Below are 6,540 nucleotides of genomic sequence, written 5' to 3'. Positions count from 1 at the left end.
GAAACCAAATATTTTTGGGTGTAAAAATTCAAGGTCGTTTTCAAGGCCAAAAACGCTGTAACTCCTTCACCTTTTCGAATTTCGAAAATTTTCGAGCATTCCGCAATTCGAAATTCGAAGAAGATTCGAACAATTAACAAGATTACTTCAAATTTCACATTTTATTTTTTTTGCATTTTTTTAGCAAAGGCTAACCCCTTATGAAAATTTGCAATTTTTGATGGGAAAAAATTTTTTGACCTGAGTATACAGTATTGATGATTACGGGAAAAAATTCGGATTAGTGCAACTCCTATGTTTTTTCTTCAAAAAACAAGCTCAAAATCGCATCATTAATATCCGAAAAATGCAAAAAAAAAACGACGAGAGTTTGCAAGTGCTGTAACTTCATTAGTTTTGCAATCTTTAGAATTTTTCAGACACCGTTGGATTCGAGAGGAAAATCTCTTTTCGTAGAGGTGCTGCATGAAGCAATACTGTAAAGTTTTCTGTGAAAAACATCGCTGAAACCAAATATTTTTGGGTGTAAAAATTCAAGGTCGTTTTCAAGGCCAAAAACGCTGTAACTCCTTCACCTTTTCGAATTTCGAAAATTTTCGAGCATTCCGCAATTCGAAATTCGAAGAAGATTCGAACAATTAACAAAATTACTTCAAATTTCACATTTTTTTAGCAAAGGCTAACCCCTTATGAAAATTTGCAATTTTTGATGGGAAAAAATTTTTTGACCTGAGTATACAGTATTGATGATTACGGGAAAAAATTCGGATTAGTGCAACTCCTATGTTTTTTCTTCAAAAAACAAGCTCAAAATCGCATCATTAATATCCGAAAAATGCAAAAAAAACGACGAGAGTTTGCAAGTGCTGTAACTTCATTAGTTTTGCAATCTTTAGAATTTTTCAGACACCGTTGGATTCGAGAGGAAAATCTCTTTTCGTAGAGGTGCTGCATGAAGCAATACTGTAAAGTTTTCTGTGAAAAACATCGCTAAAACCAAATATTTTTGGGTGTAAAAATTCAGGGTCGTTTTCAAGGCCAAAATCGCTGTAACTCCTTCACCTTTTCGAATTTCGAAAATTTTCGAGCATTCCGCAATTCGAAATTCGAAGAAGATTCGAACAATTAACAAAATTACTTCAAATTTCACATTTTATTTTTTTTGCATTTTTTTTAGCAAAGGCTAACCCCTTATGAAAATTTGCAATTTTTGATGGGAAAAAATTTTTTGACCTGAGTATACAGTATTGATGATTACGGGAAAAAATTCGGATTAGTGCAACTCCTATGTTTTTTCTTCAAAAAACAAGCTCAAAATCGCATCATTAATATCCGAAAAATGATAAAAAAAATCAGGTAGACTAGATGACTTGAGTATACAGTATTGATGATTACGGGAAAAAATTCGGATTAGTGCAACTCCTATGTTTTTTCATCGAAAAACAAGCTCAAAATCGCATCATTAATATCCGAAAAATGCAAAAAAACCGACGAGAGTGCTGTAACTTCATTAGTTTTGCAATCTTCAGATTTTTTCAGACACCGTTGGATTCGTGCCGAAAATCTCTTTCCATAGAGGTGCTGGATGAAGCAATACTGTAAAGCTTTCTGTGAAAAACATCGCTGAAACCAATTTTTTTTGGGCGTAAAAATTTAAGGTCGTTTTTATAGCCAAAAACGCTGTAACTCCTTAATTTTTCCGAATTTCGAAAATTTTCTACCATTCCGCAATTCGAAATTCGAAGAAGATTCGAACAATTACCAAATATACCTAGAATTTCACATTTTATTTTTTTTGCATTTTTTTAGCAAAGGCTAACCCCTTATGAAAATTTGCAATTTTTGATGGGAAAAAATTTTTTGACTTGAGTATACAGTATTGATGATTACGGGAAAAAATTCGGATTAGTGCAACTCCTATGTTTTTTCATCGAAAAACAAGCTCAAAATCGCATCACTAACATCCGAAAAATGCAAAAAAAAAAAATGAAGGAGAGTTTGCAAGTGCTGTAACTTCATTAGTTTTGCAATCTTTAGAATTTTTCAGACACCGTTGGATTCGAGAGGAAAATCTCTTTCCGTAGAGGTGCTGGATGAAGCAATACTGTAAAGTATTCTGTGAAAACATCACTAAAACCAATTTCTTTTGGGCGTAAAAATTCAAGGTCGTTTTCAAGGACAAAAACGCTGTAACTCCTTCACCTTTTCGAATTTCGGAAATTTTCGAGCATTCCGCAATTCGAAATTCGAAGAAGATTCGAACAATTAACAAATTTACTTAGAATTTTGCATTTTATTTTTTTGCATTTTTTAGAAAAGGCTAACCCCTTATGAAAATTTGCAATTTTTGATGGGAAAAAAATTTTGACTTGAGTATACAGTATTGATGATTACGGGAAAAAATTCGGATTAGTGCAACTCCTATGTTTTTTCTTCAAAAAACAAGCTCAAAATCTCATTATTAATTAAATGATAAAAAAATCCAACCATATAAGATGTGATGTTGAAAAGTCTTCTAACCAAAGACGAAACGAATCCCATAATGGTTGGTGTGTCTTGCTCTCTCTGGCTTTCCTTCCATTTGCAAAGAAAATCTCCGATCATTGTGCTTGTCTCTAAAGAGAAACAAATCTAAAAATTTTCAAGTTGGAAAATGGACTGACTTTTTGAATATAAGTAATGTGATTTTGAGCTTGTTTTTTTTTTTGAGGAAAACACTCAGGGATTGTGAAAATCTACATTATTACGCTATAAACTTCACACTGTATACTCAACTCAAACAAATTTTTCTTATCAAAAATTTAAAATTTTCATAATTTTCATTTCCTATCCTATCCTATCCTATCCTCAAAAAATGCAAAAAAAAATCCAAAGTGAAAATTTTGAGAAATTCTTTCTATTTTATGATTCCTTAACGAATTTCGAATCGTGGAGTGCTTTTGGATTTTCAAAAATCGAAAAACGAAGAAGTTACAGCATTTTTGACCTTAAAAAAATGTTGAGTATTTCTAACCCTGAGAATAACATTGGATATTTTTGCCCAAAAATTCGTTTTTTTCGAATTTTTCTAAAATAGATTGTGACGCATTGCTTTAACCAACGCCATTAAAAAAAAATTCAATTTTCTTTCTATTACAGGCATGCTTTAGGATTTTCGAAATTCGAATGGTATTTGGCTTATTTTATGTTATTCAACGGCCAAGGTTTTATAAAGGCGATTTTGTGGTACATATAACGGCCAAAAGACTGAATGGATTTTAATTGAATTGGACATCAATCCAAAGATATTTTTAGAGAAGCGACGAATATATTATTGGAAATTATTTTGTCTTAAAGAAATGTCATAAAAATGAACAATCAATTTTCAATTAATAAAGAAGAATCATGAACACATCAAATTGTTGTTGGTTTTTTTCTAAAGCATTCGTTATGGGTGTGAATGCAAAGCCATGGGTGGGAGTATTAGTGGCGAGAGTAAGAGAAACAAATGGTGCAAGAGAAAGAGTATCACTATTTAGGTGTGGGTGTTGAGGGGGTGTGGGGTGCGATGTGCGTGGTCCAACTTGGCATGTAGGACTGCCATACCAAGTTGGGTCATGCACATCGCGTATGCTCAACTCTTATACGAGGCATTTGTATTTTTGTTGTTGTTATTTGTATATTTTTAGCGAGCCTTTACAACAAGACAAACAATTTTATTACTATAGGTCACATGCAGTAGGTGGGATTTATAAAGGCGAGATTAAGGTACATATTACGGCCAAACGGATGAATGGATTTTAATGAAATTGGAATCAATCGAAAGATATTTTTGGAGAAGCGACGAATAAATAATATGAAAATTATTTTGTCTTAATGAAAAGTCATAAAAGTGAACAATTAATTTTCAATTAATAAAAAAGAATCATGAACACATCAAATTGTTGTTGGTTTTTTTCTAAAGCATTCGTTATGGGTGTGAATGCAAAGCCATAGGTGGGAGTATTAGTGACGAGAGTAAGAGAAATAAATGTTGCGAGAGAAAGAGTATCACTATTTAGGTGTGGGTATTGAGGGGGGGTGCGATGAGTGTGGCCCAACTTGGCGTAGCTGACCTACATGCCAAGTTGGGCCACGCACGGACATGTTACCTATTTAAAAAAATCTAAAGGGAATATGGCAGTAGGGTAAGTATACGTGTAAGTATGATAAGCACTTATAATGGCTATATAAAGTCAAGTTTCTAGGGCTCGCCCTTTCTTCAATTCCTACTTAATGGACGTAAAATCCGATAATAACAATATGGGCCATAAATTAAAGAAGAGAGGTTCAAAACCTGCAAAAAATCAATGAAAATGAAAAAAAAAAATGCACTATGGGCTAAGTGCCTGTGCACAATTTTAATCGTTTGAAATATGCACTGCATTCCGAAAGCTATTGGCAAATTGTGTATGTCAATAATGTAAAGTATATTTGAGGTCAAGATACACCTATGAGACCTAGAAATTTCGGTTATAAAATAAAAGTAAATTTTTGTTCCGCCTATTATAGAAAGCACAGCGGACCGTGCTTGGGTGGGCTGGTAAATTTTAAAAAAGTAGAATTTTGCTTATACTTCGTGGATTACAAAAGATTTTTTTTATTTTGCAACTAAGCAACAATGTAGAAAGAGCTTTACTTTCCGACTCTAACATCGATTTCCGATTTTCAAAGTTCGAAAATGTAAGAAAGTTAAATCTATTTCAAACTTACATCGATTTTTTTTGCATTTTGGTTAAAACTTATGCAATTTGGAGCTCATTTTTTGAGCAAAACAACCAGGGATTGTGATAAACCTTAATATGTCGCCATAAAGAACACTTCTGCGTACTCAACTCAAAAAATTTTGGAGCATCAAAAATTGAAAATTTTCATAAGGCTAACCCCTTTGCTCAAAAAATGCAAAAAAATCCAAAGTGCAAATTTTAAGAATTTAAGTATATTTTATGATTCCTTTATGAATTTCGAATTGCGGAATGCTTTGAAGTTTTCGAAATTCCAAAATATGTGGAAGTTTTAGCATTTTTGACCTCGAAAATTACCTTGAAAATTTTACTCCCAAAAAATTTCAGTTTTGCGAATTATTCCAAAGAAAACTGTGGAGTGTAAACTCAATGCGATATTACGGAAAGAATATTTCGTACGTAAATCCAAGCCAACAGTATTTTTAAAAGTTTGAAATTTGAAAATGTAAGGAAGTTTCAGCAATTTCAAACACACATAGATTTTTTGCATATATGGGTATACATTTTGGAAATTTTGAGCTCATTTTTTGAGGAAAACACCCAGGGATTGCGATAAACCGCATTATTTCGCACCAAACAACATTTCTGTATACTCAACTCAAAAAATTTTTGGGTCATCAAATTTTGAAAATTTTCATAAGGCTAACCCCTTTGCTCAAAAAATGCAAAAAAATCCAAATTGAAAATTTTAAGAAATTTTGTTTACTTCATGATTCCTTTACGAATTCCGAATTTCGGAATGCTTTTAAGTTTTCGAAATTCCAAAATATGTGGAAGATTTACCATTTTCGACCTTGAAAATTACTTTGAAATTGTACTCCCAAAAAAATTCAGTTTTGCGAATTATTGCGAAAAATTGCAAAACACCCAGGGATTGCGATAAACCGCATTATTTCGCACCAAACAACATTTCTGTATACTCAACTCAAAAAATTTTGGGGCATCAAATTTTGAAAATTTTCATAAGGGGTTAGCCTTTGCTAAAAAATGCAAAAAAATCCAAATTTTGTTTATTTCATGATTCCTTTACGAATTTCGAATCATTGTATGCTTTTGGATTTTCAAAATTCGAAATAACGAAAAAGTTGCAGCATATTTGACCTTGAAAATAACATTGAGTATTTTTGCCTAAAAAAATAGATTTTTTCGAATTTTTCTAAAAAAATTGTGAAGCATTTCTGTAACCAGCGCTACAAAGCAAATAATGTTTGCTTTTAAATGCAGGTATACTGTCTACATAATGATTTCTCTTGGAACTTCCTATTACCAAACGCTTTGGATTTTCGAAATTCAAAAAAACTGAAGGAGATACATTGAATATTTACTCCAAAAAAACGAATTTTCACAAATCAAATACTCAAAGAAAACTGTGGAGCATTGCTTAAACCAGCACCATTATGGGAAGACTATTTGGTCCCTTATCTAGGGACGCTTTAGGTTTTTTAGAAATTTTAACATATGTAGAAGTTACAACGTTTTCGGTCTTGGAACGATTTTTAATATTTACTCCCCAAAAATCGATTTTTACGAATTTTTTTCAAAGAAATGTGTGAAGTGTTAATTCAAACAGCACCAGTACGGAAAAAATTATTGGTTCTTTACTTAAGAATGTTTTTGTTTTTTTTTTTTAATTCGAAAATACGAAGATGTTACAGCATTTTCCAACTCGGTACATCTTTAAATATTGTATTTTGCCCATTCTTCGAAAATTACAAAAGATTTGTTTGTAAATAAACTCCAATATGGGAAGATCCCTTCTTCACCCACATCCGACTGT

The 6,540-nt window shown here is 32.2% G+C and overlaps 1 long non-coding RNA gene across 1 annotated transcript; it reads left to right on the top strand.

The window, feature by feature from the left end:
- Nucleotides 1-2,832: 2,832 nt before the first annotated feature.
- LOC131995520 (uncharacterized) lies at nt 2,833-3,398 on the top strand. The gene is made up of 2 exons (XR_009397477.1): nt 2,833-2,997; nt 3,139-3,398. It is a non-coding gene; the product is annotated as an uncharacterized LOC131995520 (long non-coding RNA).
- The last annotated feature ends 3,142 nt before the right edge of the window (nt 3,399-6,540 follow it).

The sequence above is a fragment of the Stomoxys calcitrans genome, chromosome 3, assembly GCF_963082655.1.
Source record: "Stomoxys calcitrans chromosome 3, idStoCalc2.1, whole genome shotgun sequence".
NCBI lineage: Eukaryota > Metazoa > Arthropoda > Insecta > Diptera > Muscidae > Stomoxys > Stomoxys calcitrans.
Note: the sequence above shows the minus strand (reverse complement) of the source record. Positions and strands in the feature narration are given on the sequence as shown.